Source organism: Pseudophryne corroboree, chromosome 7 (genome assembly GCF_028390025.1).
Source record: "Pseudophryne corroboree isolate aPseCor3 chromosome 7, aPseCor3.hap2, whole genome shotgun sequence".
Classification (NCBI taxonomy): Eukaryota; Metazoa; Chordata; class Amphibia; order Anura; family Myobatrachidae; genus Pseudophryne; species Pseudophryne corroboree.
Window position 1 is genome coordinate 220519083 of NC_086450.1, and position 12768 is coordinate 220531850.

Below are 12768 nucleotides of genomic sequence, written 5' to 3' on the forward strand. Positions count from 1 at the left end.
CTGCCGGTGTCAGCATTATCCTCTGCCTGCAGGTAGGGGGAACATTTGCACTGATAATAATAAAAATGAATTATGCGCAATCCGTGCATTGAGGACATAGTTGTGTCAGATGCAACGTGCCCCACCGGCAGCTGCTGAAAGGCCTTATCTTGTGTTTTTTTGTGGGAACTATGCTAAAATGCTGCATCTCTACTTTTTTTTAGATAAAAATAAAATAAACATGTCCCTAAAATGTACTTGGTTGAAATTATATAGATTTGCTCGATATACAGTAGATGTATAGGGCTGCCTATTTCAAAAATGCACACATTATATCTAAGTTCCCTATTAATTGAGGGTATCAAATACCTCAAGAACTAGAGCCAATTTGAAAAACAAAACTTCTTTCATTTTTGAATTCAGCAGCCAAAAAAATTCCCTAAATTAATTCAAATATCCTTAGCAACTAAACAATTTATTTTCCCCTTGGATGGGGGATGTGTTATTAATTGACCAAAAAGGAGATTTTAGGGAGGAGTTAAATGAGGGTTGGAAATGGGGAGAGGAAGCATTACAAAAGATTATCAACATTTATAGGAAATATGTATGCGGCACAACAACCACCCCCAAGTGTTTTGGTTCGAATTTGGTTTTTGGTCCTGCTAAAAATCATCAATCATTGCTAAAAATCGATAAAAACAGCTAAAATCAATCTAATCCAAAAATCGAAATTCGGATTTAAAATCTGAATTCTGAACCTCAGGAAGATCGGAACTGGAACTTGGATCAGATCTTCTCGGGAGATACAGACTGGTTTTTGGTTCAGTTCGGATTCACATAATTCAGATGGATACAAATTTCTGGAGAACCAAACCACACAACTCCAATTTAGAGCATAGTGGCTGGTCCCAATTCACAGTTTCAGGATTACTGCTCTAGACTGTAAATTTGTATCTTTTTTTTTTTTACCAGTGATTTATATAGTGCACATATTCTGCAGCACTTCACAGAGAATATTTGTCCATTCACAAATGTTCCTGCCCTATTGGAGTGTACATACACATACAGTATACACTAGGGTTGATTTTTTCAGAAAGCAATCAACCTACTGGTATGTTTTTTGAGAGTGGGAAGAAGCCAGAATACCTGGAGGAAACTCACACAAGCATGTGGAGAACATTAAAACTTTACAAGGTTAGGGTCTTGTGGAAATTGGACCCAAGACAGCAGTGCTATGAGGCAGTCTTGTTAACCATTACATCCTTTGTGCTGCCCATAAGTACTGGGCACTTCCTAACCTTTGCCACATGTCTGTACCTCTTTTTTCAGCCTAATCCCTACTTGTTCTTGATTTATGTAAATTTGTATTTTGTACAATTTTTCATTCTGACTGCAGAATTTAGCACTTTAATAGTTTACAATGTAGTTACTTAAAAACTATTATTTTTAAATTTGCATGTACAGTATTATTTTGTTTGACTTTATCATGGGAGTTGGATTAAGACATCATATGGGAAAAAAATGTAGAAATATGTGGTAGCTTTAGGAGTAGCGCCCCTTGGCATATCCTCTCTCTCCAGGGTTCCTGTTGGATCTGCTGCAGTGCTCTTTCCCTCTCGGTCACATGATCTCCAGCTGCCGCCACTCAGCCAATCAGGTCCCTGTGGGAGGGTCTAAGAACATTGCAAAGGGGCAATATGAATATCCCCTCAGCAGCTGCCTCCCAATGCTATGACCAGGGCCACTGCTGAGCCCCTCCAACAAGTTCATGCCAGATAACTTATCTGCCACCCCCCACCCAGAGACCTGTTATAAGCACAAACATGTTCACCAAACGTCTATTACTGTACATTCACTGTGAGGGGCACTGCTAGACAATGTATTAAGGAGGCAAATGTCATATACTGTACAAACATGTTAAAAGCTGAGTATCCCATATCCAAAATGCTTGGGACCAGAAGTATTTTGGATATTGGATTAGTCCATATTTTGGAGCATTTGCATACCATACTGAGTTATCTTGGGGATGGGACCCAAGTCTAAACATGTAATGCATTTATGTTTCAGGCACAAATTAAACACAAAGCCTGAAGGTAATTTTATACAATATATTTTATAATTTAGTGCATGAAGCAAAGTTTGTGTACATACACAAAATTTATTTATGTTTCATATGCATTTTATAATCACGGCGCCCTAAAGTGTCATAATGTTTTTCACGGCACCCCTAGGCTAAAAGTTTCTTATTGAGAAATTTAGAAAGAAATATCAAATTAAGTAAATTGTGTTTATATCTAATCCTTAGGTTCAATTGTGTGATGAGGGAAAATATTTGCTTCTGTTTGTCCATATATTTTATGATTAGCAGCCACCAGCACTGGTTTTGTCTATTATATTGAGCATAAATTATTGGAATTGGTCCTGGACCACCAATTCAAAGCACCCCTGCAAGTGTCTCGAGGTACCCCAGGGTGCCAAAGCACACAGTTTGAGAACCATTGTTAGAAACACATCTTGAAGGTAACTTTATACAATATTTTTATTAATTGTGTGCATTAAATAAAGTTTGTGCACATTCAACCATCAGAAAGCAAAGATTTTAGTATCTCAGTCATGCACAATAAATTCTGCATAGCTGTCCTCTACTTTACACCAAAAGGATTAAAGAACAAATAATTTTGCTCACAGGGAATAGAGTTTTTTTAATAAGAATTTAGAAAATATTTAACCTATCATATACAATGGCAAACATCCCTGCTAGTTGGCTTGAAACCGTCCTTATTGATTTGCATATACCATTGTTTTACATGTAAAGAATAAGGACCGAGCGATCGGATGAGTTTCCCACCCTCCCGACCCTTAGTTAAGCTTAGTAGCTTTATTGTGGTGGGAAAGAACGGCAGTTTCACCAGTCCATGTGCAATTGGTGATCTGAGGTGCGCTCCCCTCGTGACTGTAAGTTAGCTGCACCACTCTGACGGGGGGCAGTATCCCCAACTGACAGGTGGGTAGTCAAGTTGAGGCTGAGTCGACACCTTCTGATTTATGGTACTGGTGATGGTACCATTGTTATATGGGCACACTGGGCGATCTACGCGTGCAATGCTTGTTTTGTTGTTGTGGATTGAGCATTGCAGACTGGGGATTTCTGGCCATCCTTTCTTTGCCACCTTACATTTTTAATACAGCTTTATACCATTAATAATTATGCCTTAAATAAATTTGCTAACAGTTTCTCTGCCAAATCTATGTCTCCGTGTCTTCTTTTACGAGAGTTTGGTTTAAGTGATTGTATGCACCAATGATACACATCAGCCGATAGAAAGTTTATAGCACCACAAAACAATTCTACAGTGTTCACCTAAAGCTTACTATCACTAAGGGGCATTTTCATTATCACTTAAATTCTACAAAGTAGCTAAAAATGAACACATTTTGGGGTCATTCATCATGAGGATAACGCAGGAGATATCACATATATCTACTGCTTACCTTCTCTCCTGAGCTTGCTCAGAGGCCAGCTGTCTCCACACTGGAGCAGTGATGTATTGCTGTGGATCTCACAGCGAGTGAGAATATTTATGTTTGTGTGCGGCCCGATAAGTAACATGATGTATTTGCCCCTAAAAGATGCCACGTACATTCCTATGCTCCAGTGGTGGCATTAGTAATTCATTTACCTTTCTGTAGAAATAGTAATCTAGAGTACATCTCTATTTTTTAGCTAAAGTATCATATAGGTCACCTACCAGGCAGAGGTGCACGCTTGATCAACCCGCACGCTGGATGCGCACTTTCAGTGAAACGGGGCATGGCAGTGTATAGAGTAGGTGTGGCCAAATAGAGGAGGTATGGCCTCACAGGGATCAAGAATTCATCACTAGGGCAGTACGGATGGTGTAATGGTTAGCATTACTGCCTCACAGCGCTGAGGTCATGGGTTCGAGTCCCACCATGGCCCTAACTGTGCGGAGTTTGTATATTCTCCACGTACTTGCGTGGGTTTCCTCCGGGTACTCCGGTTTCCTCCCACAATCCAAAAATATACTGGTAGGTTAATTGACTCCCAACAAAATTAACCCTAGCGTGAATGTGTCTTTGTGTGCATGTGATAGGGAATATAGATTGAAAGCTCCACTGGGGCAGGGACTGATGTGAATGGGCAAATATTCTCTGTACAGCGCTGCGGAATATGTGTGCGCTATATAAATAACTGGTAATAATAATAATCATCACTTCGGGGGCGTGTCCAGCATCTACGGAGATACTGGGCTGACCATGGAGACAGTCTTCCTGCACTGTCGCCTCCTCTTCTATGACAGGAACCAGGTGCTCTAGTAGACTTTCAGCACCCAGCTACTGTCACTGTGGAGGAGCTGACATTTTGGTGTCACCTTTTCCAGGGGTGACACCCGGGTGCGGGCCGCACCCCCCGAATCCCCTTTGTGACACCACTGCTAACAGGATAGGTTTCTGAAACATAGGTTTAACAGGATCCCCAGGAAAGTAATGTGACTTCACCTCTCTGCACCGACAACAACCAGAAATTGTTGTTATAAATGTTTGTTAAGGCAAAAAGAACATAAATAGAATAGACTTTGACAGGCGAATGCAGCAGTTTTATGTTGTCTAATCGATGTCTCCATATGGTAACATGACAGCTTTTAGTAGAAATTCTTTTGAAATATGATGAAAGCCAAAAGCATTGTAAAAATGTTTGGTATAAATATTTGTAACTCTCTTTATTTTCATGTTTCATAATTAGTTTTCTGAGAAAAAAAATTGCTTAGTAGCATAGAAGAAAATGTTAGTCAGAAAGTCAGCTGTATGATACCAACTCTTCAATACTTAATATATACGACAATAAAGTCGTATGCCCAAAGAAACTTGGTTTTCTCAAATCTTTTATTGCATAATATACAAATCATAAACTTACAATAGAAGTGTCACAAAGAAGATTGCAAAATTAAATGTAATTTACTATATACTGTATATATACACATATAATAAAATATTTTAATTGTATTTATGCTATTCCTTTAACCTTAACCTATCAGGCCACATTATGGATCATACCAGCGTTGGGTTTGTAGTTGTACAATAGTTTATGTCGCAGCATCAGCAGCTATAATACAGGATCTAAACAGCAGCAGTCACCTCGTTTCCAGCCAGGTAAAAAATCAGTGGAATAAAGAAAAACGAAACGTATTTCACATCTCTAGACCCAGTAGATACTGTAATGTACACAGTTTAAAAGGGCATAATGCATCTATTTATGAAGCAGTGAAACAGAAACTTTCCACAGGCTTATTTTGGCAGAGAAAGAGGGTGTCACTGCTTCATCATACTGTATCTAAGATGATGGATACTGCAGAGAAATCATTGGTTTCTCCTGTGGGGTTTTCGATGTTTGTTAGTTACAACATCATCATACAATGGGACTGTGGTGTCTGCCCATCTTAACAAACAGTGGTAAGCATTGCTTTTGAGTTGGTGTTAGAGTACCCACACTACAGTATATCCGGCAATGGGTAACCCTGAAACTGGATTCCCTCCAGGTCAAATGTACAGGTATATGTGAATATGCAATCACCTGCCACCCCTGTGCATTTTACTGGAGCCCTTTGTCGGCAGTGCTGTGCTGCTGGTGAAGGGAGAAAACTAGGAGACAAGGATTGCTAAATTGTTATAAAAAAAAAAAAGACATTCCAAATTAGGGCTTTATGTGGAATATTAATTTTCACCAATTTTCATAAATAAACATCTAAGCAAAGTCACATTTTTTTATTTTTTTATGGAAGTGATTCAGACCTGATCGCATGCGGGCAATTTTTTGCAGTGCTGTGATCAGGTAGTTGCCGCCTACAGGGGTAGGGGGTAATCGCAAACAAAACAAAAAACAAAACAGCTTTTGGATTTTTTTAAAGTTTTGCTTATATTCCAAAGGAAGCAAGTACAGTAACAGAACATCTAAATCATTAGCAAACTGTGGTGGCAGATGTATTAACCTGGAGAAGGCATAAAGAAGTGATAAACCAGTGATATATGCAAGGTGATAAAGGCACCAGCCAATCCGCTCCAAGATGTAAATTAACAGTTGGGAGCTGATTGGCTGGTGTGTTTATCACCTTGCACATATCACTGGTTTATCACTTCCTTATGCCTTCTCCAGGTTAATACATCTGCCTCTTTGTGTGGCAGATGACTTCATTTTGTGAACTACTGCAGTTTTGTTATTATTGGAGCAACAGTTATACAAGAAAGACTTTATGGGGGAGATTCAAATGTTTGAAAATTCAGTTGGGAGTCTGTTTTTTTCCTAACTAATAGACAGGAAAAAACAGACACCCAACTGACTTTTCAAACATTTGAATCTCACCCCATTGACTTTATATTGACTGAATCTACATAAACATAAATGTATAAATAAGGTGCTACCACAGTAATATATTTTCATACTCATGCACGTATTGTGCGATGCTGTGGGTGAAGGTGGTACTAGAGATGTGCACTTGAAATTTTTCGGGTTTTGTGTTTTTGTTTTGGGTTCGGTTCCGCGGCCGTGTTTTGGGTTCGACCGCGTTTTGGCAAAACCTCACCGAATTTTTTTTGTCGGATTCGGGTGTGTTTTGGATTCGGGTGTTTTTTTCAAAAAACACTAAAAAACAGCTTAAATCATAGAATTTGGGGGTCATTTTGATCCCAAAGTATTATTAACCTCAAAAACCATAATTTCCACTCATTTTCAGTCTATTCTGAATACCTCACACCTCACAATATTATTTTTAGTCCTAAAATTTGCACCGAGGTCGCTGGATGACTAAGCTAAGCGACCCTAGTGGCCGACACAAACACCGGGCCCATCTAGGAGTGGCACTGCAGTGTCACGCAGGATGTCCCTTCCAAAAAACCCTCCTTAAACAGCACATGACGCAAAGAAAAAAAGAGGCGCAATGAGGTAGCTGTGTGAGTAAGATAAGCGACCCTAGTGGCCGACACAAACACCGGGCCCATCTAGGAGTGGCACTGCAGTGTCACGCAGGATGTCCCTTCCAAAAAACCCTCCCCAAACAGCACATGACGCAAAGAAAAAAAGAGGCGCAATGAGGTAGCTGTGTGAGTAAGATAAGCGACCCTAGTGGCCGACACAAACACCGGGCCCATCTAGGAGTGGCACTGCAGTGTCACGCAGGATGTTCCTTCCAAAAAACCCTCCCCAAACAGCACATGACGCAAAGAAAAAAAAGAGGCGCAATGAGGTAGCTGTGTGAGTAAGATAAGCGACCCTAGTGGCCGACACAAACACCGGGCCCATCTAGGAGTGGCACTGCAGTGTCACGCAGGATGTCCCTTCCAAAAAACCCTCCCCAAACAGCACATGACGCAAAGAAAAAAAGAGGCGCAATGAGGTAGCTGTGTGAGTAAGATAAGCGACCCTAGTGGCCGACACAAACAACGGGCCCATCTAGGAGTGGCACTGCAGTGTCACGCAGGATGTCCCTTCCAAAAAACCCTCCCCAAACAGCACATGACGCAAAGAAAAAAAGAGGCGCAATGAGGTAGCTGTGTGAGTAAGATAAGCGACCCTAGTGGCCGACACAAACACCGGGCCCATCTAGGAGTGGCACTGCAGTGTCACGCAGGATGTCCCTTCCAAAAAACCCTCCCCAAACAGCACATGACGCAAAGAAAAAAAGAGGCGCAATGAGGTAGCTGTGTGAGTAAGATAAGCGACCCTAGTGGCCGACACAAACACCGGGCCCATCTAGGAGTGGCACTGCAGTGTCACGCAGGATGGCCCTTCCAAAAAACACTCCCCAAACAGCACATGACGCAAATAAAAATGAAAGAAAAAAGAGGTGCAAGATGGAATTGTCCTTGGGCCCTCCCACCCACCCTTATGTTGTATAAACAGGACATGCACACTTTAACCAACCCATCATTTCAGTGACAGGGTCTGCCACACGACTGTGACTGAAATGACGGGTTGGTTTGGACCCCCACCTAAAAAGAAGCAATTAATCTCTCCTTGCACAAACTGGCTCTACAGAGGCAAGATGTCCACCTCATCATCATCCTCCGATATATCACCGTGTACATCCCCCTCCTCACAGATTATCAATTCGTCCCCACTGGAATCCACCATCTCAGCTCCCTGTGTACTTTGTGGAGGCAATTGCTGCTGGTCAATGTCTCCACGGAGGAATTGATTATAATTCATTTTAATGAACATCATCTTCTCCACATTTTCTGGATGTAACCTCGTACGCCGATTGCTGACAAGGTGAGCGGCGGCACTAAACACTCTTTCGGAGTACACACTTGTGGGAGGGCAACTTAGGTAGAATAAAGCCAGTTTGTGCAAGGGCCTCCAAATTGCCTCTTTTTCCTGCCAGTATAAGTACGGACTGTGTGACGTGCCTACTTGGATGCGGTCACTCATATAATCCGCCACCATTCTTTCAATGGTGAGAGAATCATATGCAGTGACAGTAGACGACATGTCCGTAATCGTTGTCAGGTCCTTCAGTCCGGACCAGATGTCAGCATCAGCAGTCGCTCCAGACTGCCCTGCATCATCGCCAGCGGGTGGGCTCGGAATTCTGAGCCTTTTCCTCGCACCTCCAGTTGCGGGAGAATGTGAAGGAGGAGATGTTGACAGGTCGCGTTCCGCTTGACTTGACAATTTTCTCACCAGCAGGTCTTTGAACCCCAGCAGACTTGTGTCTGCCGGAAAGAGAGATCCAAGGTAGGCTTTAAATCTAGGATCGAGCATGGTGGCCAAAATGTAGTGCTCTGATTTCAACAGATTGACCACCCGTGAATCCTTGTTAAGCAAATTAAGGGCTCCATCCACAAGTCCCACATGCCTAGCGGAATCGCTCTGTGTTAGCTCCTCCTTCAATGTCTCCAGCTTCTTCTGCAAAAGCCTGATGAGGGGAATGACCTGACTCAGGCTGGCAGTGTCTGAACTGACTTCACGTGTGGCAAGTTCAAAGGGCATCAGATCCTTGCACAATGTTGAAATCATTCTCCACTGCGCTTGAGACAGGTGCATTCCACCTCCTATATCGTGCTGAATTGTATAGGCTTGAATGGCCTTTTGCTGCTCCTCCAACCTCTGAAGCATATAGAGGGTTGAATTCCACCTCGTTACCACTTCTTGCTTCAGATGATGGCAGGGCAGGTTCAGTTGTTTTTGGTGGTGCTCCAGTCTTCTGTACGTGGTGCCTGTACGCCGAAAGTGTCCCGCAATTCTTCTGGCCACCGACAGCATCTCTTGCACACCCCTGTCGTTTTTTAAAAAATTCTGCACCACCAAATTCAAGGTATGTGCAAAACATGGGACGTGCTGGAATTTGCCCATATTTAATGCACACACAATATTGCTGGCGTTGTCCGATGCCACAAATCCACAGAATAGTCCAATTGGGGTAAGCCATTCCGCGATGATCTTCCTCAGTTGCCGTAAGAGGTTTTCAGCTGTGTGCGTATTCTGGAAAGCGGTGATACAAAGCGTAGCCTGCCTAGGAAAGAGTTGGCGTTTGCGAGATGCTGCTACTGGTGCCGCCGCTGCTGTTCTTGCGGCGGGAGTCCATACATCTACCCAGTGGGCTGTCACAGTCATATAGTCCTGACCCTGCTCTGCTCCACTTGTCCACATGTCCGTGGTTAAGTGGACATTGGGTACAACTGCATTTTTTAGGACACTGGTGAGTCTTTTTCTGACGTCCGTGTACATTCTCGGTATCGCCTGCCTAGAGAAGTGGAACCTAGATGGTATTTGGTAACGGGGGCACACTGCCTCAATAAATTGTCTAGTTCCCTGTGAACTAACGGCGGATACCGGACGCACGTCTAACACCAACATAGTTGTCAAGGCCTCAGTTATCCGCTTTGCAGCAGGATGACTGCTGTGATATTTCATCTTCCTCGCAAAGGACTGTTGGACAGTCAATTGCTTACTGGAAGTAGTACAAGTGGGCTTACGACTTCCCCTCTGGGATGACGATCGACTCCCAGCAGCAACAACAGCAGCGCCAGCAGCAGTAGGCATTACACTCAAGGATGCATCGGAGGAATCCCAGGCAGGAGAGGACTCGTCAGAATTGCCAGTGACATGGACTGCAGGACTATTGGCATTCCTGGGGAAGGAGGAAATTGACACTGAGGGAGTTGGTGGGGTGGTTTGCGTGAGCTTGGTTACAAGAGGAAGGGATTTACTGGTCAGTGGACTGCTTCCGCTGTCGCCCAAAGTTTTTGAACTTGTCACTGACTTATTATGAATGCGCTGCAGGTGACGTATAAGGGAGGATGTTCCGAGGTGGTTAACGTCCTTACCCCTACTTATTACAGCTTGACAAAGGCAACACACGGCTTGACAAATGTTGTCCGCATTTCTGGTGAAATACTTCCACACCGAAGAGCTGATTTTTTTGGTATTTTCACCAGGCATGTCAACGGCCCTATTCCTCCCACGGACAACAGGTGTCTCCCCGGGTGCCTGACTTAAACAAACCACCTCACCATCAGAATCCTCCTGGTCAATTTCCTCCCCAGCGCCAGCAACACCCATATCCTCCTCATCCTGGTGTACTTCAACACTGACATCTTCAATCTGACTATCAGGAAATGGACTGCGGGTGCTCCTTCCAGCACTTGCAGGGGGCGTGCAAATGGTGGAAGGCGCATGCTCTTCACGTCCAGTGTTGGGAAGGTCAGGCATCGCAACCGACACAATTGGACTCTCCTTGTGGATTTGGGATTTCGAAGAACGCACAGTTCTTTGCGGTGCTTTTGCCAGCTTGAGTCTTTTCATTTTTCTAGCGAGAGGCTGAGTGCTTCCATCCTCATGTGAAGTTGAACCACTAGCCATGAACATAGGCCAGGGCCTCAGCCGTTCCTTGCCACTCCGTGTGGTAAATGGCATATTGGCAAGTTTACGCTTCTCCTCCGACAATTTTATTTTAGGTTTTGGAGTCCTTTTTTTACTGATATTTGGTGTTTTGGATTTTACATGCTCTGTACTATGACATTGGGCATCGGCCTTGGCAGACGACGTTGCTGGCATTTCATCGTCTCGGCCATGACTAGTGGCAGCAGCTTCAGCACGAGGTGGAAGTGGATCTTGATCTTTCCCTAATTTTGTAACCTCAACATTTTTGTTCTCCATATTTTAATAGGCACAACTAAAAGGCACCTTAGGTAAACAATGGAGATGGATGGATACTAGTATACTTATGGATGGACTGCCGAGTGCCAACACAGAGGTAGCTACAGCCGTGGACTACCGTACTGTGTCTGCTGCTAATATAGACTGGATGATAATGAGATGAAATCAATATATATGTATATATAATATCACTAGTACTGCAGCCGGACAAGTATATATATTTATTATGTAATGACTGATGACGGACCTGCTGGACACTGTCAGCTCAGCAGCACCGCAGACTGCTACAGTAAGCTACTATAGTAGTATGTATAAAGAAGAAATAAAAAAAAAACAACCACGGGTAGGTGGTATACAATTATGGATGGACTGCCGAGTGCCGACACAGAGGTAGCTACAGCCGTGGACTAACGTACTGTGTCTGCTGATAATATAGACTGGATGATAATGAGATGAAATCAATATATATGTATATATAATATCACTAGTACTGCAGCCGGAAAGGTATATATATTTATTATGTAATGACTGATGACGGACCTGCTGGACACTGTCAGCTCAGCAGCACCGCAGACTGCTACAGTAAGCTACTATAGTAGTATGTATAAAGAAGAATGAAAAAAACAACAACCACGGGTAGGTGGTATACAATTATGGATGGACTGCCGAGTGCCGACACAGAGGTAGCTACAACCGTGGACTAACGTACTGTGTCTGCTGATAATATAGACTGGATGATAATGAGATGAAATCAATATATATGTATATATAATATCACTAGTACTGCAGCCGGACAGGTATATATTATATATTTATTATGTAATGACTGATGACGGACCTGCTGGACACTGTCAGCTCAGCAGCACCGCAGACTGCTACAGTAAGCTACTATAGTAGTATGTATAAAGAAGAAAGAAAAAAAAAACAACCACGGGTAGGTGGTATACAATTATGGATGGACTGCCGAGTGCCGACACAGAGGTAGCTACAACCGTGGACTAACGTACTGTGTCTGCTGATAATATAGACTGGATGATAATGAGATGAAATCAATATATATGTATATATAATATCACTAGTACTGCAGCCGGACAGGTATATATTATATATTTATTATGTAATGACTGATGACGGACCTGCTGGACACTGTCAGCTCAGCAGCACCGCAGACTGCTACAGTAAGCTACTATAGTAGTATGTATAAAGAAGAAAGAAAAAAAAAACAACCACGGGTAGGTGGTATACAATTATGGATGGACTGCCGAGTGCCGACACAGAGGTAGCTACAGCCGTGGACTAACGTACTGTGTCTGCTGATAATATAGACTGGATGATAATGAGATGAAATCAATATATATGTATATATAATATCACTAGTACTGCAGCCGGACAGGTATATATATTATATATTTATTATGTAATGACTGATGACGGACCTGCTGGACACTGTCAGCTCAGCAGCACCGCAGACTGCTACAGTAAGCTACTATAGTAGTATGTATAAAGAAGAATGAAAAAAACAACAACCACGGGTAGGTGGTATACAATTATGGATGGACTGCCGAGTGCCGACACAGAGGTAGCTACAACCGTGGACTAACGTACTGTGTCTGCTG